We start from the raw sequence: 26641 nt of genomic DNA, 5'->3' as shown, positions 1-26641 counted from the left end.
CAACCCGCTGAGGCAGCCGGTGTGGCATAAAGCTGAGTGCTGCACATCTTCTATAAGTTTGCCAATTAACGAAAACGAAATAACACATGCAAAAGCGAATTGCTAAGATAAATGATATAGTCATCACTAAACTAATACAAATAGCAAGAATCATGGAAGATGTGCAGCCCCGGTCAGTCTGCCGTGCAAGTCTCGAAAAACGACTGAGAAGAAACAGTTCTGGACTCGGCCAAAACTGGGAGTGCGGACTGTCTGGGCCAACAGGGGCGGACGGTGCGCGGCCTGAAGAACGCGCAGATGCAGAACTAAAATGAGCAGAGGCAAATCGAGCGATAGCAGGCGAGCGGCTCCGGGCAGGGGAGAACAACACTTGGCTGAGCGGGATGGACGAGATGCTCGACGCCTGAGGCCTGCTGCTGAACGCTCAGCCACTGGTGAGTGCTCCCTGCCTGCTGGTGGTGACCAGAGACAATTCCGGTGGCCTGAATCAAGACCTGGTGCACCACGATGTCAAGCACAGGGCAGAATAGGAGGAAGAGAGGCTAGCTGCCAGCCACGAGCACCCACAACAAGAACCGCTCAAGTCAGCTCGCTTGGTGCCTGAGCACTTAGCATTGGTAGTGCTGCCCCTGGGCTGCTGGACAGCTGCTCCTGCTCAATACAGTCACGAACAGAAGAAAAAGGAGCGACCAAAAAACTGATGAAAACCAAGCTAACACTTTCGGATATGGAACAAATAACAGTGATCGGTAAGTATGAACATATAGATAAAAGTGATCTGCAGGTCTGAACATACATAAAAGTGATATTTTCATAACTAAAATCTCAAAAAAAACACATTCCCCACCAATTGAAATCACCAACATGGTGAGATCAACTACAGCAGTGAGTGAAGTCACAAATATTCACAAGTATTCGGTCCAAATTTTCAGACAAGCTGCAGTAGCAGCATCTAGTAAATATTCAGGTATTTTTTTTCAAAGGATCACAGCAGCAGCATCACAGCAGCTAGCATCAGAGTTCATAGCAGGATGACACTAACATGCTTAGTAGTTCATAGTTTTCAGAAAATTAGTGCAATGCCGAAACAGAAACCAAGTGAAATGCACAAGTACAGGTACCACTTGTCATCATTCAGTTCACTAGTAGAAAACAAGCAAAAATGCCATTTCACATTCAGACTCACACTATTAGGTAACATTTCACACTGTCATTTCCAGAATCAAGCAGATACACTAGTTTTTACAGAACATATACACTAGTTTTCATATAACAATAGTAACTGGTGTCCTTTGACAATGATTGAAATTTTAGAAAAGTAGCAGCTTGCAAAATCAGCCACATAATCCGCTTCTCAGTCCTAAATGATTTGCAGAACTTTTTTTTCCCATGTATATCTAAATGATTTGCAGGCTCATTGACAAGTACAGGCCCAGCAAGCCGTCGATGAACACCCAGCAAAGTAAAAAAAGGCTAGAAAGTGTGGCCGGTAACAAGCACCTGCCTTTTCATAGCATGGTAACAGAAATAAAAAAATGAAAGCTCTGTCACATTAACCTCAGATTATTTTTTTTATATATATGCTGTTTGACTGTGTCGATTATCTCAGAGCTTGCTTAGTTATAAGCCTGTTCTATATTGCTACAGCTAATTTTTTTTGAAAGATTTCTGCAGCTAATAGTTGTTAGGTGAACAGCATACGAGGCAAAATAAATGGCACCTGCAGTATTACAATCTGTGGAAGGAAAATGTGAAGCTAGGTAAAAAGGCATGGGAATCACAGAATATAAGGATGGAACAGGTACTAACTAATAGGTAGCACAAAGCAGTATGACACCACATATTTTAAGTAGCAGGTCTACTGTAATGTGGCCTAATTATTTGAAACCATGATGAAAATACGTGTACGGTACATTGGCATCAATTGGTTTGACATGAATAACATGTGCAGTAAAAGAACAATGATTTGAGATTGCTAAAATCATAAGGACAAATGATGAGACAATTTCACAGTACATGTGAGGATCATTCAGTTTGTGTGGTACAAGACTTCACATATGTATTTCAGATAATTAGCCCCAACATAATATGTTGTAGATAGAGGTGAAGACTCAAAAGCATACCCAGCTGAAATAAATAAGAATGCCAGTTGCAATGGTATTTAAATGATGGGGTTATAGTTGACATTACCACTCGGTCCAGGATCGGCGCAGGCTCCACTTGTGTCCCGGCCCTCGTCGCAAGGTCGTAAGACGTTTGTTCGTCGTCGGAGGACTCAATGTCGGCATAGTCTGTTTGGGTCCATTGCACCTTCAGCTTCGTCCTTGTTGCCCGTCTGTACCAAGATAGGTACGCTCTGAAGTTCTCATTCGTGTGGGGCCGGTCATTCTCATACAAGTTCTCATGAAAGTGATCCCAATGGTCGATGTAGTCACGGTGCAAGGTCTCAAAGTTCGTCTTCTTCTTTTGTTTCTAACGATCGATCCTATAGGGTGCTAGAAATGAAGTTGCAAACTACAGAGCTTCACATATATTCAACAACAGTTCAAAGACGCTTACTTGTGCAAGTCTATTGACGTCGAGAACGGCTCCACGGGCCACTCCTGCCTCAACCCAAATTGGCGTGCAACCCGGTGTGGCAGGTGGAACTCAACCGTGTAGAAACAAATCAACGGGCACCGCATCAGGTACATGTCTTCGTCCATCTTGCACATGATGCTGAATCCAATGTGCTCGTACTGTTCATCGTCGTATGGCTCCCAAATAACCTGCATTTGATTCTTTAGTCAAGTAGTGCTTACATCGGAAAAAACAAATTAGTATGTGAAATGCAGCTAACTCACCAGCCCTGGTGTGAGTGCGTCGAGCTCGTTCGCGAACTCGATGTAGGCGCGTTTACTCCGGGCGAAGGGACCCTTAACCTGGTCCCAAAGGTAGGCATACATCGGCCGACGTCGAAGGCCATGCACCTCGAACCAGGGACGAGGATCAACAACTTTAGGCTGATCAACCAGTAGACAAGACCACATCCAAAGCTGAAGCAGGTAAACACATCCTCCTAATGAAGAGTTCGTCGAACTCCGGCGGCATCCCTCGCAAAGATGCCGGTACAAGTACACCAGCACTGCGGAACCCCAGCTGTAGCCCCCCGCCGTGTCCCAGTCAGTAAGACAGGGCAGGTACATCCATGATGGGGTGTCTCCCATCCCGTCGGGGAACATAACACAACCAAAAAGGTGCATGATCCATGCCATGCAGTAGTAGGTAACTGTCAGCTCGTCTGCATGATCAGGGCACTGACCAAAGTTCTGCCTCAGCCAACTAATGAGTACTCCAGAGGAGTGTGCACCCGGTGTCTTTGGAGGAAGCTCTCTTCCAAGGAAGACTTCCACTCTACCTCTCCATCCAGCAGCAGTGCAGTGGCCGATAACTGGGCGGCCACTTATATGGACACCCAAGAACTTCTGCGTGTCCTAAAGAGTAACGGTCATCTCACCGCAAGGTAGGTGGAAGCTGTGAGTCTCTGGCCTCCATCTACAAAACAAGAAAGAAGTACTACGGTTATATGCACATCGAGAACCAAAAATATAAATGGAAGTGAATCTGTTCATAATTTTTGTACCTGTCGACTAGAGTTGAGATCGCCGCGGGGTTGAAGGCAGGCAACCCACGATGAACCTGGAGCGATACAACATCAAGTCCAGCCCTCTCAAGGAGAGGAGTGTACCTATCGTCGTACCACATGTCCTCGAACTTATCGTGGGTTTGAGGACAAAGAGGGTACAGTTCCTGCAAAGAATAGAAATTATTAGATTAATTCGTGAACACAAGTACATGTGCAGAGGAAAAATAGCATGCAGAAGTAAAGTTGTTACCTCCCCCTCCGCGGCGAGTTGTCCTCGGTGGTTCTCCTCGTAGTACGGCTCTAGCAGGTGGAACGGCTCCATCCTACAAATATAATGAGAAAGTACAGATTAGTTTTATATGAACAAATAAATAACTTTTTGGTACTAGTAAACATGCATGTGAAACATTAGTTATTTTCACCTGACTAAGTGTCCAATGGCATGTACGTGAATTATGCCCAAGTCTACCACACTTGCCACATTGGTTCTGCTCGGGGTCAGTAAGAAAGGGGGTAGCTCTCCCTTGCCTCGTTCTACCGAAAACCTAGTCCATGACCATCTTGTGCCTCGTCCTCTTCCGGGTTCCACGTTTGTCCCAACGGGTACCTAGATCCGCAATGTATTTTGGCCTAGTGTAAGGTGGCCACTGACCCTCGTCCAGGAAAGGCTCGAAACGGGGAGACCAAGTCTGTACAAGGCTATCAACCATGAACTCCGACGGTATCTGGGTTTTGTAGGCAAAGTTGCGATGCTGAGATGCTGCAACATAATGAGAACAAGGAAAGTGGTACTGCCTGGTTTTCCCACATCGGTATGAGAAATTACTAAGTACCACAATATAACTCCTTGATGGCCGGACCTCACCATCGGACATTGTACCACCCCTTTCTATGACCTGGTACTTGCCGGTGCAGTGGTCAAAGCAATCGACGTCATGTGTGGCAGCCCTTTCCTTTGCCTTGTCGAGATGCTTCTTAGGTTTAGGTACCCATTTCTGATTATTACTCTGTAGTGCCATTGCTTGAGCGTGTCTCTCATTAAACCATGCAACTAGCCTATAAAAGGTGAATGATACAATGGCATTGACGAGCATGGCACTATACCCTTGAGTACACTATTAAATGACTCCGCCATGTTGCTAGTCTGAAACTCGTACCTCCATCCACCATCATCCTAGGCTCTTGTCCATTTCTTAGGTTCTCTCATCAATCCTCTCAACCACTGCCTACCTTCTACGTTTGTTGCCATTTTTAGCTGCTCCAACTTCTCCTCAAAGAACGGCACCTCAACCATGCGAGCAACCTCCTCAAATAGAGGAAAGTTGTCCTTCGTACCATCCTTCCGAAGTAAATTCTCGGCAAGGTGTCGAGTGCACCAATGGTGGTGCAAAGGTGCATACCCCGGAATCTGCTCCTATACGGCACTGAGTATGCCCTGGTGTCTATCAGATATGACACCTACCTCCCTATGAGGTCAAACAACATGGATCCTAACAAGCCACAAGAACCATCCCCAGCTATCTTTGTTCTCCCTCTCCACCAAAGCGAAAGCCAAAGGAACCAATGCGTTGTCTGCGTCACACGAAATGGCTACCAAAAGTGTGCCCATGTACTTGCCAAGCATAAAAGTACCCTCAATGGATAACACTGGACGACAGTGCCTAAAGGCCTCGACGCACTGGGGAAAGCACCAGAATGCACGAAAGAATATCTGCCTCCCGTCCTTCCATTCATTTGGCTTCAGGATATACATGTAATGCATGCCTTGATTTGCTGCTTTCTTTGCCTTGAACATTGTAGGCAACTGCTCGTACCCCTCCTCCCAGTCCCTATATATCATCTTCCAGGCCTATTGCTTTGGCCTCCATGCTTTTTCATACTTTATGTCATACTTAAATATCTCCTTAGTCATCTCCATAATTGTCCTGACCTTCAAGTTGGGTTGACCCTTCAAAGTTGTGTATAACTTTCTAGCAATGAGGGTAGAGGTCAACTGTCTATGCTTCTGTTTTAGATCTATCTAGGCACAAGTGTGTGGACCTACAATTTTGGTGATCTTGAAATTCCATATGGCCTTCTATTTGCGAGCACATACCCTCCAATTGCAATCGACCATCCCGCACACCACCGTGTAATGACGCTCCACATGGGAGTGCCTCACCTTGAATGGTCTCTTACGCCTCATAGAATATTCATGTAGCCACCTTCTTAAGGTGGGAAAGTCCTTGAAGACCATGCCCTTCTGAATTTCCATGCTGTCATCGGCCTCAGAAGCCTCTAGCAGCTCGTCATCTCTTCCTTCTCCATAAGCATGTTGAGAATGACTAAGGTCGTTGAATTCATGAATCAGTGGATCACGATCAGGACACAAGAATCTAATGAGCTCCATTTCTTGTTCGCTCAAAGCTATAACTGGCCGGTCATCATCAGAATCAACGGCCCTTGTTGTGCCATAAGGCTCTTCATCATCCGCAATATCAACTTCTACATTGTTAGAGGCCATAAACCCTGGGTCCACATTGGTTGATGGAGGAACAAGAGCACAACCATCATTACCAGGATTGTCTCCTGCATTTAAAGCACAAATATGGATAGCACTGAGACAAAGGAATGAAATGAACAAAGAATAAGGAAAGCGAAAGTGTTACTAAATCACTTACTAGGATGATTCTGGGTCAAAGGGATCTCCTGAGGGGCACCTACAACATCATCAGTCCCACATTTTGCACGGATACCAAGACATACACCAACCTCGTTGGGGGTGGATTGAGCATTGAGCACCACAACCACATCTTCCACATCCACCTCACGGTTGGGTAACAGAGGCTCAGAGGGTGCCGGATTCTCTGGTGCTGGCGACAACCCATGAGGGGGTGAATGAACATTAGGGGGTGAATACCCATGAGGAGTGGGATCATTGGACAACTTCCGCACAACCAAATCCAAACATTGAAACTCATTCTTCATGACAGTTTTGACATATTTGTCCCATTGAGCCTCTAATGCAATTGGGACCAACCGCCTCAAAATTGTCCCTGACCTGCCATGGTGAAGTACCCCTCAACTAAGATGGCATCTTCATTTGAATTGCATTTAAGCTCGTCACGAGCCCTAACAAACAACTCACAAAACAATGGCCGATCATCGAATATCACTGGCACTCTTTGCATTCCAACAAAACTGACATTCCCAAACTCATCTTCTTCCACACTTCCTCCATGATACAGGGTTACTACATTGTCCATCTAGTTGGTATGCACAACACCAAAGTTATTACGGGTTTACATATAAAAGTTTTCGACTCTCTACCTAAATAAATAAGTATCTAATCTAAACCACATATCTATCTAACTACATTTACTACAAGTACTACCTATATAACTAAATTACCTAACTATCTAACTATCTATCTAAATTAGCTACATAAATATCTACCTAAATTAGCTAACTAAATTAGCTAATTAAACATCACTAAATCACTAAATAACTATCTATCTAAATTAGCTAAATAAACATCACTAAATCACTAAATAACTAAAAAAAAGCTTTACCAAACTACAAAACTATATAAAATAAATAACTACATTATCTAAACTAACTCAATTAAAAAAACTAAAGAAAAAAATTACCTTGGAGCCGGTGGCGTCACTGGGGCGGTCGGGTCACTGGGAGCTGAGGGAGTAGCGAGAGGAGGCGCCGGTTCGACGGTGGTGGCTCACGGCGAGATCCGAGGCGGCGTCGAGGGCCGGTGCGGCAGCAGCTTTGGCGACGTTGCTTCGGTGTGGCACTGGAGTGCTCGGCGGCAGCGGTTCCTACGGGTCAGGTTGGCGGCGTTCCTGTGGCGTCCTCATGAGCCATGGTGGGGGGATGGGCGGGGTAGCCACCTGACTCGGACGCCGGTGGCCCGCCGGTCGACGGGGACCCCGGGGAGGGGCAGGAGCCGCCCTCACCGCCGGTGCGCGTGGAAGGAGCTCTGGGGCGATGAGGGCGGCTGAGGGAACAGATGGGGGAGCGAGGGAGGCGACCGGCACGTGGGGAACGGTGGGCGGTGAACTGCAGCACTGGAGCGGGCGGCATCTGGTGGAGCAGGTGCGGTCGACGACGGGCCTAGCTGGCGGCGGCGGCGAGAGGGAGAGGAGAGATAGAGAGTCAGAGAGGGAGAAAGAGAGCGTGAGAGACAGCTGCAGCGGCCACACGATTGAATCCATGCTCGACCCCAGAAGACATGGTGCCGAAGTCGGCGCCAAGATCTGTGGCGCCGAGCTCGGCGCCATGTGTTCTGGCGCCGAGGTACTGGCCACATGAACGCCACCTTGGATGCCCTGCTGTGCACGGCCAGGCACCTCGACGTCAAGATTTGTGGCACCGAGATGTGTTACCTCGGCGCCATGAGTCCTGACGCCGACCCCCAGGGTCCAAAGATGAGTTTAAGTCTCTTAGGGAGCAAAACATAAATTTTATTTAAAAAAAGAGCCAAATTATAAAAAATTGGGTCGAACCAGTGCTTGCACCACCTCTGACACTGGTGGCCTGAATTCAGGTTCAGCCTGCAACAAGAATTTGGTTCACAAGGTTTAGAACTTTATTTAGATGGTTATTATGTTTGTTCGTACGACTAGTCTGCATTTATATGAATACTGCAACTCCTATCTGAACACAGTGCGCGAGCACATCAGCTAATCGAGATTGAGATTTGCCTAGGTATAGACCCTTGAGTGCAGGATCGACCATCCTGTCCAATGTGTCAATGTCATGCAGCTGGGGAGTCGCCCACCGCACAATTGACTGCTCTGACGTGGGTCTAGAGCTGTAATGAAAATGGTCACAAAATGGAATGCAGGATCATAATTATCAAATTTACAAATTATGACTAATTTATAACTTAAAAGGCTGAAAAACAGATAATTCCACGAATCAAATGATTTTTTTTCTAATTTATGGTAATCCTTTGTATAGACATTGCGGCGGACCACTTCCTCGTGAATTTATCTTTGAATTGCGACCCTTTGGCTCAACTCTATCCTAGTTTTGCCGAAGGAGCAACTCCTTTTTTCAACTTGAATTGGTCAAAATATATAGAATTTCTTAGTTTTATGCGTGGGGCTCACCGAAAATCAAGAACTCGAAGGTGAACTCGAAAACACTATTTAGACAGGTTCGTGCCGCTTATGTCGCGTAATACCCTACGTCCTGTGTGTTGGTAGGATTATATTGATTGATGATTGTTTGGAGGGGGTCTCTTCCTCGCCTTATATTGCCGGGTGTAGGGCTACAGGGAGGACCCACGCCGCCTCGCCCTCTCTCCAAAACACCCCACACGGAGCACCCCGACAGTGCTTTCGTTCGGTCTCCGCAACGCCGTGGCGACTATTAGCCACCTTGTGGCACAGCGCATGATCTCATCCCCGTGAACAACGAGTTCATGGGGGTGATCGAACACATCGCGGAATCTTTCCACGACCTCCTGGCAGAGGAGCCAGGGTCGCCCTCTGGCTCTGACTCCACCAGGGGAAGCCATCACCCCTCTCGTGAATGCTTCATGGCGGGTACCCCTAAGGGGCACATAGAAAGCGTCCACGAGGGGGAGGCTACTCCAACAAACGACCTCAGCGATGAGGCTGAGAGGGAGACAACGGCCCCACCACACATGCCGATGGAGCAGCTGAAAGCCCGACACTGAGAGATCGAGGAAGCGCGACTCCAGCTCGAGTAGGAATGCGCGGAGCTAAACCAGGAGATAGAGCGCTGCAGAGACGGTGGGTGCACACGTGCCATGGCCTGTGACGTGAATCAGAGGATCATCACAGATGATGGAGCCCTCCCTCGCTTCGCCCGGGCAAGCCAGAACATCACCGCCATGGTGGCCTTGCTCCATGGCCTTCTAGAGGCCACGACGCCCGAGGATCGTCAGGCCCACCATGAGATTCACACGCTGCTCGAGCGTTCGGCGGCACAGCAGGCGGAGAGCTCGTTGTCTCAGCGATGCGAGCTCGACGCCAGCCAACACACACTCTCTGGGTGTCCCAATAGGGACATGTCGGTCCACTAGGCACCATAGGGTGGTGGGCGACATGCCGCGGTCCTAGTGCATCAGCATCTCGGCCGTAACCGCGACACACGCAGCACTCTCGATGCTCACAGGCATACCCACGGTGATCCAAGAGAGGGAGACAGCCACGGCTATCATCCTCATCACGGCGGATGCTACGACAACAGCAAGGACCGGAGCCCAAGCCCTGTCCTACCAGGTCCTCAGGCCTTCGACCGATACATCCTCAACGCTATCTTCCTGCCAAGGTACCGACCACCAACCAACATCCCGAAGTACTCTGGGGAAACAAACCCTGAACTATAGCTCGAAGACTATCGGCTTGCCTACCAAGCCGGTGGTGCGGATAATGATGACTTCATTATCCATAACCTTCCACTGTTCCTGGCCGATTCGACACGAGCGTGGTTGGAACACCTACCGTCCAACAGAATCTAGAGTTGGGCGGACATGAAGGAGATCTTTGTGGGGAACTTCTAGGGCACATACAAGTGCCTTGAAAACCCATGGGACCTCAAAAACTATCGATAGAAGGCCAGTGAAACCCTCTGTGGGTACATCCGGCGCTTCTCCCGATAGTGTAGCGAGCTACCTAACGTCACCGATGCCGACATTATAGGAGCTTTTCTATCCGGGACTACCTACAAGTCTTTGGTTCATAAGCTAGGACACAAGGGCCCATGAACCACCAAGGAACCCCTGGACATCGGCACTAGCCACGCCTTAGGAGAAGAAGCGATCGGAGCGATCTTCGATCGTCTTGATGGCAAGGCAAGGCAGGACGAGGGCATCGGCAAAGGCACCTCCAATCGTTCTACCAAAAGGAAGAACAAGAAGCAACGACACGAGGGCTCACTCATTGCCGCTGCTGACCGTAAGGGTAGTCGGAAGCTGATGGAGGGCACTCCAAACCATTTTGAAAAATTACTCGATGGGCCATGCCTTCTCGATTAAGCATATGTACAAGGACTGCAGCCTAATGAGGTGGATCTTGTCTGGAGGCTCCAACAAGGGGGAGCATGGGATGGACCTTGACCCCACCATGGATGACACCAAGGGGAAGGACAGTGGCTTTCTGACACTGGACGGTTGCCTCATGATCTTCGAAGGATCGATGGCCTATGACTCCAAACATCGTCAGAAGGTCATGCGTTATGAGGTCTATACGACCGAACCAGCCACACCTACCTTCCTCTGATGGTCAGAGTCTGCCATAATCTTCGATCAGACCAACCACCCAGACAGCGTCCCACATCTAGGGAGATATCCGCTCATGGTTGACCCAATCATCGACATGAAGCGGCTCACCAAAATACTGATGGATGGAGGCAATGGCCTCAACATCATGTATGCCAAGACGCTCGATGAAATGGACGTCGACCAGACATGTGTCCACCCAACTGAAGCACCTTTCCACGGCATCATTCCCGAAAAGCAGGCCATGCCACTTGGGCAGATTGATCTACCCATTACCTTTAGGGATCCATCCAATTATAGGATGAAAACCCTCACCTTTGAGGTGGTCGGGTTCCCTGGTACCTACCACGCCATCCTAGGACATCCATGCTATGTAAAGTTCATGGCCGTCCCCAACTGTACCTACCTCAAGCTAAAGATACCGAGCCCCAATGGGGTCATCACTATCAGCACCTCCTTCCAGTGTGCCTATGAGTGTGAGGTCAATGTTGTGATCATGTCGCGGCAATTGTCACCTCTAGAGAGCTCGCCACCATCAAGAAGGAGGTCACCGAAGAAGCGCCCGACCCCAAGAAGTTGACTGGGTCTTTCAAGCCTGCGGAGGGCTCTAAAGAAGTCCTCATAGACCTTGGGAGCACCAAGGGAAAAACGGTGCACATTGGTACCACGCTCTCCTCTAAATAGGAAAGTGCACTCGTTAGCTTCCTCTATGCCAACAGAGACATCTTCACGTGGAAACCCTCGAACATGCCAGGCATTCTAAGGGAAGTCGCCAAGTACACCTTGAAGATCTACCCAGGCTCCAAGCCAGTGAAACAACACCTACATCACTTCGATGAGGGGAAATGTAGGACCATCGGTGAGGAGATCGCAAAGCTTTTGGTGACCAGATTCATCAAGGAAGTGTACCACCTAGAGTGGTTAGCCAATCCTATTCTTGTACAAAAGAAGAGTGGGAAATGGAGGATGTGTGTTGACTATACGTGTCTCAACAAGGCATACCCAAAGGATCTGTTTCCTTTGCCATGCATAGACCAGATAGTTGACTCTACCTCAGGGTGCAAAACCCTCTGCTTCCTTGATGCGTACTCCGGGTACCATCAAATTGCGATGAAAGAGTCCGACTAGCTTGCGGCATCATTCATCACCCCCTTCAGATCGTTCTGCTATGTCATGATGTCGTTCGGTCTAAAGAACGCGAGGGCCACATACCAACGCTGTATGCTCAAGTGCTTCAGGGACCTCATCAAGTGGACCATTGAGGCCTACGTTGATGACATCGTGGTAAAATCCAAACGGGCTAACCACCTCATAGCCAATCTTGAGCAGACCTTTGCAAAACTCTGAGCGAATGGCATCAAACTTAATCCCAAGAAGTATGTTTTTGGGGTCCCGAGGGGCATGCTGCTTGGTTTCATCGTCTCTGAGCGTGGCATCGAAGCTAACTCGGAGAAGATCTCAGCCATCGCAAGGATGGGCCTAATTCAGAACATAAAGGGGATACAGCGGGTTACAGGGTGCCTTGCCGCACTCAACCGCTTCATCTCACGCATCAGCGAACAAGGTCTCCCCCTTTATCGACTTCTGAAGAAGGTCGATCACTTTGAATAGACATCTGAGGCCTAGGAGGCACTTGACATGGTTAAGCAGCTCCTAACAAAAGCCCTGATCCTGGTTCCTCCTACCGAGGGAGAACCCCTTCTTCTCTACATCATGGCCACCACGTAAGTGGTTAGCACTGCCCTGGTAGTGGAGCGGGAGGAAGAGGGACACACCCTCAAAGTACAATGCCCTATGTGCTTCATCAGCGAAGTCCTATCCGACTCAAAAACCCGCTACCCCCAAATCTAGAAGCTTCTGTATGCTGTCCTCATCACTAAGAGAAAGCTATGCCACTACTTTGAGTCGCATCCAGTGACCGTCGTGACGTCCTTCCCCCTCAGCAAGGTCGTCCAAAACCAAGATGCCATAGGAAGGACCATGAAATGGGCGCTCGAGCTGATGGGTCAGAGCATTGCGTATGCCTCCCGAACAGCCATCAAGTCTCATGTGTTGGCTTATTTTGTCGTGGAATGGACCGAGGTCCAAATACCACCAACAGTCATCGATCAAGAGTACTGGACAATGTACTTCAATAGACCGCTGATGAAGAAGGGTGCCAGTGCAGGGCTGGTCTTTGTGTCACCCCTTGGGGTACATATGAAGTACATGGTCCATCTCCATTTTCCCTCCTCCAACAATGTGGCCGAATATGAGGTGCTCATCAACGGCTTACGCATCGCCATCGAGCTAGGCGTCCGATGCCTCCACATTTGTGGGGATTCACAGCTAGTCATTGACCAAGTCATGAAGGAGTCAAGTTGCCACGATGCCAAGATAGCCGCATACTACCAAGAAGTCTGCCGGTTGGAGGACAAGTTCGACAGCCTCAAACTCAATCACCTCTCGAGGCGTCTCAATGAGGTAGCTGACGCGCTTGCGAAAGCTACATTTGGCCAAGAGACGGTGCCAATGGGAGTCTTTGCCAATGACCAACACAAGCCCTCAGTTCACTATAAGGAGTTAGAACACGGTGGTGACGGTCCATCCAATCCTAATCTAGGGGCTGAACAACCATCAACTACATTCGGCTCTAAAGTCATGGAGCTCGAAGAAGATCCAGCGACAGAGCCCGACCCTCTGGTCGACTGGAGAATACTCTACTTCGACTACCTCCTCTGTGACACACTATCGATAGACAGGACGGAGGCCCGATGGCTCGCACGTCGTGCCAAGTCCTTTGTTCTTGTGGAGGGCGAACTCTACAAGCGAGGCCACACTGGGATCCTGCAGCGCTGCATCCCCTTCAAATAGGGGAAGCATTTGCTGAGCGATATCCATGGTGGGGTCTATAGTCACCATGCCACGCCTAGAACCCTAGTCGAAAACGCGTTCCACCAGGGCTTCTACTAGCCTACCACGGTAGCCGATGCTGAGCAAATCGTACGCACCTATGAAGGGTGCCACTACTATGCTCGACAGACTCACCTACCAGCCCAAGCACTCCAAATGATCCCCATCACCTGGCCGTTCGTAGTCTGGGGACTCAATCTAGTTGGACCACTCAAAAAATCACCCGAGGGCTACACCCACTTGCTTGTCATAATTGACAAGTTTACCAAATGGATAGGAGCTCGGCCAATCTCCATGATCAAATTTGAGCAGGCCGTACTGTTCTTCCTCGACATCGTCCATCGCTTTGGAGTCCCAAACTCCATCATCACAGACAATGACACGCAATTCACCGGAAAGAAGTTCCTTCGATTATGCGATGAATACCACATCCGGGTCGATTAGGCCGCCATCGCGCATCCTCGAGCGAATGAGCAGGTCGAGCATGCAAACAGCATGGTCCTATAGGGCCTTAAGCCTAGGATCTTCAACCGATTGAACAAATTCGGTGTGCGCTGGGTCACCGAACTTCCTTTAGTAATCTAGAGCCTGAGGACAACCCCCAGTCGAGCCACCGGCTACACGCCCTTCTTCATGGTCTATGGTTCCAAGGCTGTCCTCCCATCTGACCTTGACTATGGAGCATCAAGGATCAGGGCATACGATGAACAGGGAGCCGAGGCATCCCACGAGGATGCCATGGACCAGCTGGACGAAGTGCGCGATGTCGCCCTCCTCTGTTTGGCCAAGTACCAACAGGCGTTGTGACGGTACCACAGCTGACGGGTGCGGGGCTGAGCCTTCAACATCGGGGACCTAGTCCTCCTCCTCGTACAAAGCAACAAGGACCGCCACAAGCTCTCCCTGCCATGGGAGGGACCATACGTCGTCACGGAGGTACTCCGGCCTGGTGCCTACAAGTTGAAAACCATCAACGGTGAGGTCTTCACCAATGCCTGGAACATCGACCAGCTACATCGCTTTTACCCCTAAATAAACGCATACTTTCTCTTATCTATTTCGTTATCGAAATCCCCTATCCTTTGTGACATCCGACCCCTACAATGATGAGGGGTCGGGTCTCACCCATGGACTGATATGAGTGTATTTACCTTACAAACATTCTCTATGCCAGCCTCCCTTTCTCACATTAATGCCTAGGAGCTAGGTTTTCAGGAACAAGCTCTAAGTATAACTGGTCGGACTGTGAGAAACCTACGCCCTAGCGGCTACGATGCCTTCGCTCACCAACGTGATTAGAACTGGCTCGCTAGTACTCCGAGCTTTTATGGCCTTAACAACGAAAAGGGTCGGAACACGCTAAACCCTTCTGTAGAAAAAAGGGGGAAAAGAGCTAAAAAGTTGTTTGCTGTAACGAAATTTGAGAACTTGTCCATTTTTGCACAAATTCGTCGCTTGGCTTATCTGCCCAACTAAATACTTGTGCGGGATACTCTCATCCTCTACTTTCATAGGAAAATCATGTCCCAATAGGAAACACAAGTCGACCGGATGGCTTGGCTACTGTCGAGAAATGGGTCGATCGAACGGCTCGAAACCATCGCCGAGAGATAAGCACCCTTACTTACATTACAAATTTGCTACTGAGCCTCTGACCCCGGCAATGATAGGGGATTAGACATCGCTCGGGGGCTAGCAAGAGTGTCTACTCGCTAGACATTTCTCTTTGCCTGACCCCTCCTTACGTTTAAACATTGGAGGTGCGGTGTGCGGGCATAAACTTTGGATAAAACTGGTCGAACCGCTAGAACCCTATGCCTCAGTGGCAATGGTGTTTTTGTTCACCAGCATGATCGAAGTCTTTGTCTTCGCACTCGAAGCTTTAGCATCCACCTTCTCAAGAAGGGTTCGGAGGGGCCTAGTTATGGAATTTCCATCAAGAAGAAGCTGTCAGGTCACCCAAACCGATCGAACGGCTTGGATCACTACCGAGAGATAGAAATAGAAAATTGGGATGCTCATGCAGGTTACACCGGCCCCATCATGAACGTTGGACCCAAACCCCACACGGACATATCTGGTAAGAGCTCCTAGAACCCGTCACTCGTGCCACCGAGGTAACATTACTGACCCCCGCCTTCTTTTTCATTATATTATAATTCATCCAAGCGTTGCACATACGATTACCACATTACAATGCTTCGCGTCGCGTCATGAAGCGGTAGTCATCTCATTCGATATGAACGGTGATTGATCGAGGTTTGAAGGCCAGCCCACGAAGGGCTCGAGGCCGCCTCGCGTCAAACAGAGCCAGGGGAGAAAAACCAAGATGAGCCCCAGCGGCCTTGCCCGACCCTGCTTAGAAGCGAATAGGGGCATCTTGACCTTTCTCGTTCGATTCTAACCTCAAGCCAAACCCATAGAATCTTCGTTGAGGAGAGGCCAACGGGCCACCCGAGCCTATCGAACGGCTCAGGCATCTACCAAGGGGTGGGTTAAGAAGTAGTGAAATAACACATGAGGGCTCTACCGACCCCGTCAGCGGATGACGGACTTAGATTCCACTCGAACATGCCCGTCAGCGAGCTCACCGAGCGTGACACTCAAGCCATTGAGGCAAGTGTCGTTATCTTAGCCCCTCCAGTTGTGGAGACCGAGGACAGGGCGATGCACGAATCATGGCTGACCCCTACCGAACCCCATGGGGCTCAGGGGCTCGAGCCGCCCAATCCTCGGTCAAAAGGCTGAGGTTCGAAGGTCGACTCATGGAAGACCCGAGGCCGCCTCGTGTCAAACAAAGAGCCAGGGGGAAAACATAGATGGGCCCCAGCGGCCTATGCCTGTCCTGCTGAGAAGCAGACACGGCCATCTCAACCTTCCCATTCGATCCTAGCCTCTAGCCGAGGCCATAGAATCCCCATTAAGGGAGAATCTGTTGGAAGGCGGGTTAAGGAGCAACAGAATGCCCCCCGAGGGTTTTGCCGATCCTGTCACAAGTGATGGAACCAGATTTCTGTTTGAACATGCCCGCTACTGAGCTCACCGAGCACGTCACTCGAGCCATCAAGGTAAGTGGCGTTAACTCATCCCCTCTGGTTGTGAAACCCATGGATGGGCCGATAGTCACAAAAACAAGCCAACCCTTGATCGAATCCCTACCACGCGCGGGGGCTCGAGGAAGATCGGACTTGCAAGGAGACCAAATGCACGGTCGCAGAAAGATAGCTAAGACCCTAGGGAGAGGGTACGTGCGAATACAAGAGATGCATTCTCCTAAGTCTCGCCTTCCTCCCCTCAATTTTTAGTGACATCCGACCTCAACAACGGCAAAAGGTTGAATCTCACTTGGGGGCTGATAAGGGTAGAAATACACCTTTTTTGAAAATAGTCGCTGCGTCAGACCCCTTCCTCATGTTAAGCCTAGCGACAAAGTTTGCGGAAACGAATAAACTAACCATGCCTAGTTGAACCAATGTGATTCGAAGTTTTTTCCTCTTATGCCTCGAGCCCTATGGTCTTAACAAATAGAGGGGTCAGAATACGAGAGCCTTCTTTTCACACATAAGAAGGGAAGAAAAACAAGTTCAATCAAATAAAACAAAGTTACAAAATTGTTTTCATGATATATAAGGAGCGACACTTGTTCACAGGTTACAAGAACGCTTATCCAGCCTAGTTGACTAACTATCCTCTTTGGGGGAGAACTATCTCTTCAACTTTGTCCGCTAGGTTCCATGCGATAGGGGTCATCGCCTTTTCTATTTCATCTAGCTCGGAGGCTTCGTAGCTAGGCATGAAGCCAAGGCTCATTGTCTCCAAATCGATACTGTCGACGTAGTGGGAGTGGGCAATGGCAAAGGCTTGGGTAATCCTAGAGCAAAGAGCTTCCCTCTCGAGCTGGTGCACTCACGCTATGATACCCATGGTAGCACAGGCCATAAGCGAGCTGATTCCCTCCAGCCGTGCCACCTCCAGGTCATCGAAGACCACCTCGACGGCAGCGCATAGGAGATCGTGCTCATCACTCTCTACCTAAAGGATCCCCCGCACCTCGGCAAGCTCTGTGACTAGCCCAGTGGAGACGCTCTTGGCCTCCAGCCTTCGGGCTACCGTGGTTCTAAGATTGGCCCAGAGGGAGCTGACCCCCTACCGTGCCTTGTCGTGCTCTTAGACAGCCTGGTCATGCTCCTCATGGGCCACACCATGCTTTGAGTGGAGTTGCTCCATGGTCTGGCGTAGCTCGTTGCGCTCCTTGCACAACCAGGCAATCACCTTGGCATCTAGGTTCACCTTTTGCTACAAGGCCATGGACCTCTCCTCGGCTCCTAGCTTGATCTCCCGCTCTTTCTCCACCTCGCCTAGGAGGTCGAGGACCCACTAGTGGGCCTCAGCATCCCTCTAGAGCAGCTCATCCTGCTCCTTTCGGACTCTGGTGGCCACCTCCTCGTCCTATCATGCCCTCGTCGATAGATCCTAGAACGCCATCTCGGCATCCTCCACGTCTCGACGCGCCTCGGGCTCCTGCTGTCGGAGCTCAGCCGCCTCCTCGGCCACCCGCCATTGGGTGATAGCAAGCTGGGCACTCACGTCCTCGTGCAGCCAGGCCTCTTTGGTGAGATGGTCCAATTTCTCCTTCTGCTCATGGAGAAACTGAGATTTCTCTCGGCTACGAGCGATAAGGGACTGAAAAGAAGATCAATGTCAAAACGCAAAAATAAATGAAGGAAGAAGAAAGCAAGAATAAAGGTTAAGTGGATACATGGCCAGTAGGAATGACGACATCACGCAGGACGTCCCTGGCCTAGTTTAGGACTTCCAGCATGGCCGAGATCCCTTCGTTGAGACTCCCGCTCTATGCTCTCGGTAGCATCGTCGAGCGAGAAGAGTATCGACTTGGGTCTTGTGGATCCATCCACTAGAGCAGTGACTCACCCTGCGCGGGTGAAGGGCTACCCCCGACATCATGGCCAAGGGTGACGCCCCGCTATCCTCTCCACCACCACCACAATGCCTGAGGAACCTTTAGCCATGTCCCCCTCTGTCTAGCCCATGTCAGGCGCCGTCACCTGGGCCACTGGCGACACGGATTGTGCCGCTTCCTTAGGCACCACCATGGCTATGGCTGGCTATGTCCGACTCATCATAGTCGCTGCCACCTTCATGTGCGTCAAAGGGGTCTTGATCGGCGGCGTTACACCCACAACAGTCGGCGCCACGAGTGCGAGCGGTAGCTCCATCCGCTCTGACATCGACAGTGGAATCGCTTCTATCGTCATTTGCTCAGCGACTTTCGAGGGCATTCCCTCATCCCTAGCAACCACTTGTCCCGCTAAGGGCATAGGCACCATGCAGGCAGTGCTTGACCGACCGATGAGGCTGTGATGCTGGCTCTGCTCCCGCCTGAAGCAAGAGCGACGTCAAGCGATGGTTGATGTCTCGCCTAGAGGGCGACGCTCTTCTTGGGTGCCAGCGCCAAAGAGCCACCCCGTCTTAGGATCCTGCAAGACACAAAAGGCATGAGTCACACTGAAAACAGAGAAAAACTGAGAAAAATGGAGGACTTCTTGGGCGAAGGATGCGTTTGGGGGACGAACCCCTAGGCCCTTGCTCCACCTCATTGGGCGAGGTCATTTTGAGCCTACCCCCTACTCCTGGGCCGAGGGGCTTGCCTCCCTTGCACTCAAGGGCACGGCGGCAGAGCCATCTCCCTCCCTTGGTACCTTGGGTGTGGTGGCAGATCTGCTCGCCCTCACTAGCTCTTGGGGTGTGGCGGCAGATCCACCCACCCCTGCTGGTTCTTGAGGCACAGCGACAGGCCCGCTACCCTCTGCTGGTACCTCAGGCGTGGTGGTAGATCCGCCCGCCCCTACTTGTTCTGAGGATGGGCCAATGGTTCGGCCCGCCTCCGCCATCCTCACGGACTCACTCACTCCTGCATGAAACGGGAAGGGTCCCTACTTGGATGAGGGGATACCTGTTAGTGTATCCTTGCTCTCTAGGTCATCCCACTCGGTGTCGGCAACTACCTCTTCTTCTTCATCATCGTCGTCATCTTCATCACTGTTGGTTTCCTCCCTGCACTCCCACACGCGCAGCTTCTGTTGCTTCATCCTCCTCTTGTCCTCCTTCGTCTTCTGCTACAGCTCGGCCGTGGCATGGTTGGATGCCATCACGGCCGGATCCTTCGGTAGCAGAGCTGGAAGATTCGTAAGGACGAGCTTCTTCGGCTGGTCTCCCTATCTCAATATCAGCGTCAAGAGGTCAGGAGTTCGATTAAAAAAGAGGGATGAGGAAGAAAACTTACAAAGACAATGTACCTTGGTTCTAGCTGCATTGGGGGATGCCCTGGCACTGGATATATGAAATCAAGGACAGCGCTGACGTCGTCCCGCGGAGGCTCCATCGCCTCCTTGATGTGTTGTGCCACTTTAGAGGGGGAGAGGGCTCCCTCGGCGAGCGCCGTCCCATCGAGTGATGCCTCGGGCGCCATCATGTGCAGGGGAAGCGCGTGCCTCATCAGCAGCACCACCCTCCGCGTGTGGTAGGCGCCGATGATCCCCGACCCCTTCACGCCCCTCTCCTTTAGAATTCAGACGGCGGTGAGATGGTCCTAGATTTTCTTCTTGTCTTTCTCTAGGACTCCCCACCTCCTCCACAATTCCGGGACATCTTCGATGAGGCGCTCGGTGAACTCTGGCAAGGGGGTGGTTGCGTCGTTCTTGATGTAGAACCAATACGAATGCCACCCCTTGTTGTAGATCGATAGACGTATCGGCGGATACTCGTTGATGCGGTTGTTATGAAGCTAGATGCCGGAACATCCCATTGGCATGCTCAGCTCCTGCTTCTTCTCCCGCTTCTTCAGGAGGGTGATGGTGAAGAAGTACCATCACAGGTCAAAGTGGGGACTAATCCCTAGGAATCCCTCACAAAGGGCGATAAACGTCGCAATGTGCTGGATTCCATTGGGATTAAGGTGCTGGAGCTCCACCTTGTAGTAATGCAGCAACCCCCAAAGGAACTTATGGGTGGGGGTGGCGAATCCCCGCTCATGGAAGTGAGCGAAGGACATGACATAGCCATCAGGCGGCGATGGCACGTCCTCATTGTCGGGCAACCGCCACTCCTCAGCGGCAGTCCACGCGTAGAGAAGACCATGGCGGACGAGGCCCTCCAGGCGCTGGAGGGTGATATCATATTTGCACCACGGCTCTATTGAATGATTGGGGTGGGTGGATGCGAACTTGACGATGGTAGAGATGTGGATGTGGGGAGATTGGGCGATTGGCGGCGAAGGTTGCAGATGCGAAGGCAAGAAGGCAAAGAATAAAACCCTAGGGGTGAACCCTTTGGTTTTATAGGGGTGACAAATGCGAGGAAGGTAATCGTCCACCTAGATCTCTGTGCCTACCACGATCCACCACCATGTCACATCGCAGGATATGCGCCCACAATCCCTATCCTTTCCCTCCAAAGACGCGCTGGACGTTTTGCCTCCCCTAAACAGACCAGGATTCTTTGCCAGCAATGGGGATATGGGTCAAAAGGTGTTTTTCTCCAGCTCGCATGGGCCCAGGAGTTTGATGGGCTGGTCCATCAATGGGTTTTTACGGCCATCCCAAGGCACCCTTACGACAAAGGATGGGCCCGCAAGCGGCTAAAACTCAGACACATGAGCTTCATAGGAGTCTTGGTCCACGATCGAGTCTCAGTCGGGATCCCCGCGAACGGGATACCAGGGTCCCATTTAAGCTATCTGGCTAACAAACCATAAAATCTCACAGCCATACCCATGAAGGGTCCGAATCACCCCTAGGCGATTCTATCTGAATCACCTGGGGGCTCGGGGGCTACACCCGACGGGTGTGCTCGTGTGCACCCTCTGGCAATTTGAATCACCCCCAGGCGATTCTATCCAAATCACCTGGGGGCTCGAGGGCTACACCCATCGGGTGCGCTCACGCGCACCCTCTGGCAAATCAAATCACCTCCTAGGCGATTCTATCCGAATCACCCAGGGGCTCGGAGGCTATTGTCGGGGACCAAATACTGGGGTATCCAAAGAGGAGGAGCTAATAACCATCAAACGTTGATGCTTCCGAACAGACAAGAACATGACTACACCTCTTGCCCAATGATCGAGGGTTAACTCTGTCTCGTCTGACCCCCAAGGGTTTGCTCCGCATCGCCCGATGTCTGAGGGCAGACTCCGCCTCGCTCGACGTCTGAGGGTGGACTCTGCTTTGCCCGACCCCTAGGGTTGGCTCCGCCTCACCCGATGTCCGAGGGCTGGCTCCGCCTCGCCCGATGTCTAAGGGCTGGCTTCGCCTCGCCCAACCCCTAGGGGCTGGCTCCACCTCGCCTGACATCTGAGGGTTGTTTCCGCCTCGCCCGACGTTTGGGGGTAGGCTCTGCCTCACCCGGCGTCCGGGGGTAGGCTCTGCCTCGCCCGACGTCCGGAGGTAGGCTCCGCCTTGCCCGACGTCCGGGGGCTGGCTTCACCTCACCCGACCCCTGGGGGCTACCTCCGCCTCGCCTAACCCCCGGGGGCTGGCTCTGCCTCACCCGATGTCCGGGGGCAGGCTTCGCCTCGCCAGACGTCTAAGGGTAGACTCCGCCTCGCACGACGACTGCGCGCTACTCCTTCATAACTACACACGCGGATAAGACGGGGCACTCAAGTCAACCGTAATACCGAGGACCATACCCTATACGCCTACAGAAAAGTACCGACATGATATGACAGGACAGACGCTTTAAACCCTTTCGGGCATGTTAGAAGCCCAAACAGTATTGTGGGCGCCGACATTTGTCTTACAGTGTTATGGGCACAGGCATTTTCCCTTGGGCATGGATCCTGACGGAAGCATACGACAACCACTACGGTCTAGGAGGAAACTCACATCATCTACAGTAACGGACGTGGGGTCACTGAGCTATCTGCTCCCCGTAGGGTCACGGTTCAACGCCCTGGTCCGTCACGTCGCCCGTCGGGGAGGGATAGGATGGGACCACTTGCTGACAAAGCCAAAGCACGGCCCTATAAGGATCAGCGGACATGCACCTAGCATGGAGCTACCCCTGGCACCATCTACCGTGTTAGGAGGGCTCGCTCGGAGAAAAAAGAAGACCCGGAACCTTCGAAGGACCTTCGCCTTTTTCCCATCTATAATCACTGCTTCCCATTGGTCTATAAAAGGAAAGAAAGGGCACCCCTCTAAAGGGACGGATCGATTCAACACACCACGCATCTCATCACACATAGCTGAGCAGCAACCAAGCTCTCAGTGCCCTTTCAAACTTTCCATCAGAGACTTGGGACATGTCCCTCTCTCACCAGTTTGTACACCTACTATGAACTTTTCAGTGCAAATAACACGAGCAACAACCACAAACTGGACGTAGGGACATTCAGCCTGAACTAGTATAAATCTTGTATCTTTTTAGCACACTATCCGGACCAAACGCGCAATAATACAAATTTACTCGTTGGTATTTACTCGAAACACTGACAACTTCTATGTGGGGGTAAGACTACAAATGTCCTGATTATGCATGGCAGGCAAGTATCTGGCTCTCTATTTTCCCAACAAAAAAGCACAAAATCTGAGCCCAGCCCATTAGCCATCCAGAATATTGGGCCTGTGGCCAGCCACCAATTCTCAGCCTCTCACTTCCCCATCTCACCCTCCCATACAGAAGATGGCTATGATCACCTCGTGTGCTCTCATCGCCGTCCTCGCTATCGTCATCCTTAGTGCCTTGGGTGTTTCCTCTTAATCAGCTGATGTCTAATGAGCAGCATCCTCTCTGGCGATTATCATTTAGCTCCCTCCCTGATCCATGATGGACTTTCACAACACTGACCTGCGTCCGGGGCTTAATTTCTCTGCTAAGGTACGATCTCTTCTTGGCTCTCAGGTGATAGCCCCCTCCCCAGATGATGTTACAAGTTTCTGGCTCTTGCCTGCCTTCCCTCGATCATGCTTAAAGTTGACTGAAGGAAATGTGGATTTTCTTCTTCAATCGGTTCTTGGTGGTTTAGCCTCTCTTTTCGCGGCTATAAGTTGGGTTTTCAAATTCTGTGTTTTCTTCTACAGAAGTTGGGCTTCTGGTCTATAAGTTGGGATTTTTTCCAATGTTTCGATTTCAAGGTGATCTTCAACCTATGGAATGAACGAGGTCATCAATTTGTAAAAAGAGCGATTGCAGAGGCTCAGGGCACTCACTTTCCTTGGACTCATGTTGAATCCAGAAACTTCAAAAAAATTGTTTCATCTAAAGTTTTTCGTCCGGTTAGTAATTCTTTAATGGAAGCTAATTCAGTACCGATCAGGCAATCTGGCATGTTTCATCAGCGTTCTTCTCATCGTCAAGCTCTTCAGAAATCTGTGTTCAGCCGGCTTGGATCTCGATCTGTTTTGGGATATCCTGGTTCTCAATCTGGTACGGCGAAGAACATGGATAATTCAAATTTGACAGGCTTGAATTCTTCAGTTGCTGGTACTGATTTGAGTCTTAATTTGGGGCCTAATTATACCATGGCTACAAGGAAGGAGGTAATTGTGGAGCATCCAGACTTGGCGCAAAATTCAAATGAGAAAGCTGCTAAAGTAATGGGCCGGTTGCATTGCTCTCGCTGTCTATCGACGTCACATTCCAGGCCCAACTGCACTAGGCCGGTTAGGTGTGAGCTTTGCTTTCGGTTGGGCCACATCGCTGCATACTGCAGGTTCCCGCCTCGGTTTCTGGGACTTTCTCGCGACAGAGCTTTCTCTACCACGATTCAGCTGGCGGATTGGCATGGGGGTGTTAAGACCCCAAATTCCAAATTTTAGCATTATGCAAAAAGAAGATTTTCCGTCACATCAAATTTACGATACATGTATAGAATACTATATTGACGAAATCAAAAACTAATTACACAATTTGATTGTACTTTGTGAGACAAACATTTTGAGTCTAATTAGTCCCATATACAAACGAAATAACTACCGTGGCTACAGTAACCGAACTAAACGAGGGCATGGTATTAATGTTGACAGATGGTTCTCTACCTTAGCCTCTATGACTGATGGGACCAACAATGGTGGAGCTCCTGTTTTTGCCAACTTTCAGGATATGAGCAAGTCACTCCTAGGTATCAATTCTCCCGAGCCTCCAATTACCATTGCCTGGATTTATAGCTCCTCTCCCGCAGTCATCGGAGATGGCGCTTCACCTTCCTTACCCGCCTCGGCGTCGTCGCCGCCGCTACTCCCGCTTGGCTCCTCCCTCTTCCCGGCTGGTGAGGCTCCTCAAAGCTCCTCTGTTGATCCCGCTCTCCTCTGCTCCACCCCTTGGCTCTCCCTGCATTGCGAAGAAAAAAACCCTAATGCTACAGTAAACCCACTCCAAGAACCGAGCTCCTTCCCTGAATCAACGATGGCCTACAAGTTTATGGATCCATCCCCATTCATGCCTCGTGGTTATCTGGTTATCACCGTCAGATGGTTGGATTCCAGAAGCCAATGACCAGAGTTGTTCTTGGGGGGGGGGGGGGGGGGGCACGCAGACGCAACCGTGATGTTGCCATCTCCTCCATTGAACCATTGCCGGATCAGCAGGTATCCTTTCAGTCCATCAGGGAGCTCCTTGATGATTTCTTACGTAATCGTCGTAGGGTTGGTTTTCATTCAATTCAACCATGCCCGTATGGCCAGTCATATGTGCACTTTAATTTTGTGCATGATAGATATTTTCTGATCAGTGGTAACCCACATGAATATGCCAATTACAGAATCTCCTTTTCAGAACACAACAAAGGTTGGAATAACAAAACTATCACTATGAATTATGAAGTTTGGCTCGTGTTGCTAGGTTACAACATTGACTTCTGGTCCAGGGCTAATGAATTTGGGAAATTGTTAGTTTGGGAGGAGGATCCACATAACTTGGCCCGAATTGTTGTCAAAGCTAGAGTGGTGGACCTCTATGAAATTCCATGGTTTATTGTCTGCTCTGAAGGTGAAGATTTTGAAGGGGATTCATGAACTGCTTAATGTGAAATCCTTCAATACAGAATGTTAGGAGGAGGTCCTAGGGATGAAGAACAGCCTCCTGATGATGTTGATCCCAATTTGTTTGACTTCTTTGGGTATGGCCAACCTAGTAATGCAGGGCAAGCAAATGAAGGTTATAATAATAATAATAATCAAGATGCTAATCCTAGGACAGCACCTCAATGGGGTCTTTGACCAGATGGGCCTGAAGCCCAAGATGATGCCCCTTTTATTAGGCCTCCAGTGAATGCAGAAGGCCCTGCTGCACCAAATAATGAAAATCCTCAGCCTGCACCTAATCCTGTAATTCCCATGGCCAATGATTTCTTGGAGGTAAATGATCTGGTACCAAATGGTAATGTTCTGGATTTTGATCTGAACATGGCAGTGGAGGAAGACCTTGGAGGCATAGAAGATCTTATTCAGGCAGCAGAGAACTTGGAAGCTGAACTCCCTGTGGAAGCAGAACAGATCATTGATGGCACTAACTCTTTAGACAGCTCTATGGGCAATGCTCCAATTCAGAATTTTGGAGCAGAAGAAGTGCAGGTAGATGTTTTCATCCCTCAAGTCAATGGCCAGCCTATGCACTTTATTTAGGAAGATATACATGAACATGAGCTTATGGGAGGGAATGCCAATGATGCAGTGCCTCTAGATAATGACAATAATAACATGCAACTTGGTTTTGTTGAACTTTTTGAGTCAAGTCAAGATCCTGTTTTTGCTTCTCTGGACTCTTCTCAGAAACATTGATCTTTCCAACAGAATCCTGAAGCAAAAGGCAATGGGCTAGACATTTTTCCCCAGGCATGGCATCACAACAAGTGGACATTC

At 50.1% G+C, this 26641-nt stretch overlaps 2 pseudogenes; both read right to left on the bottom strand.

The window, feature by feature from the left end:
• Positions 1–2555: 2555 nt before the first annotated feature.
• Positions 2556–3947, bottom strand: LOC136500317 (protein MAIN-LIKE 1-like; annotated as a pseudogene).
• A 223-nt stretch (positions 3948–4170) lies between these two features.
• LOC136499960 (uncharacterized) lies at positions 4171–6592 on the bottom strand (annotated as a pseudogene).
• Positions 6593–26641: the final 20049 nt, after the last annotated feature.

This window comes from Miscanthus floridulus, chromosome 13 (genome assembly GCF_019320115.1).
Source record: "Miscanthus floridulus cultivar M001 chromosome 13, ASM1932011v1, whole genome shotgun sequence".
Lineage (NCBI taxonomy): Eukaryota > Viridiplantae > Streptophyta > Magnoliopsida > Poales > Poaceae > Miscanthus > Miscanthus floridulus.
Note: the sequence above shows the minus strand (reverse complement) of the source record. Positions and strands in the feature narration are given on the sequence as shown.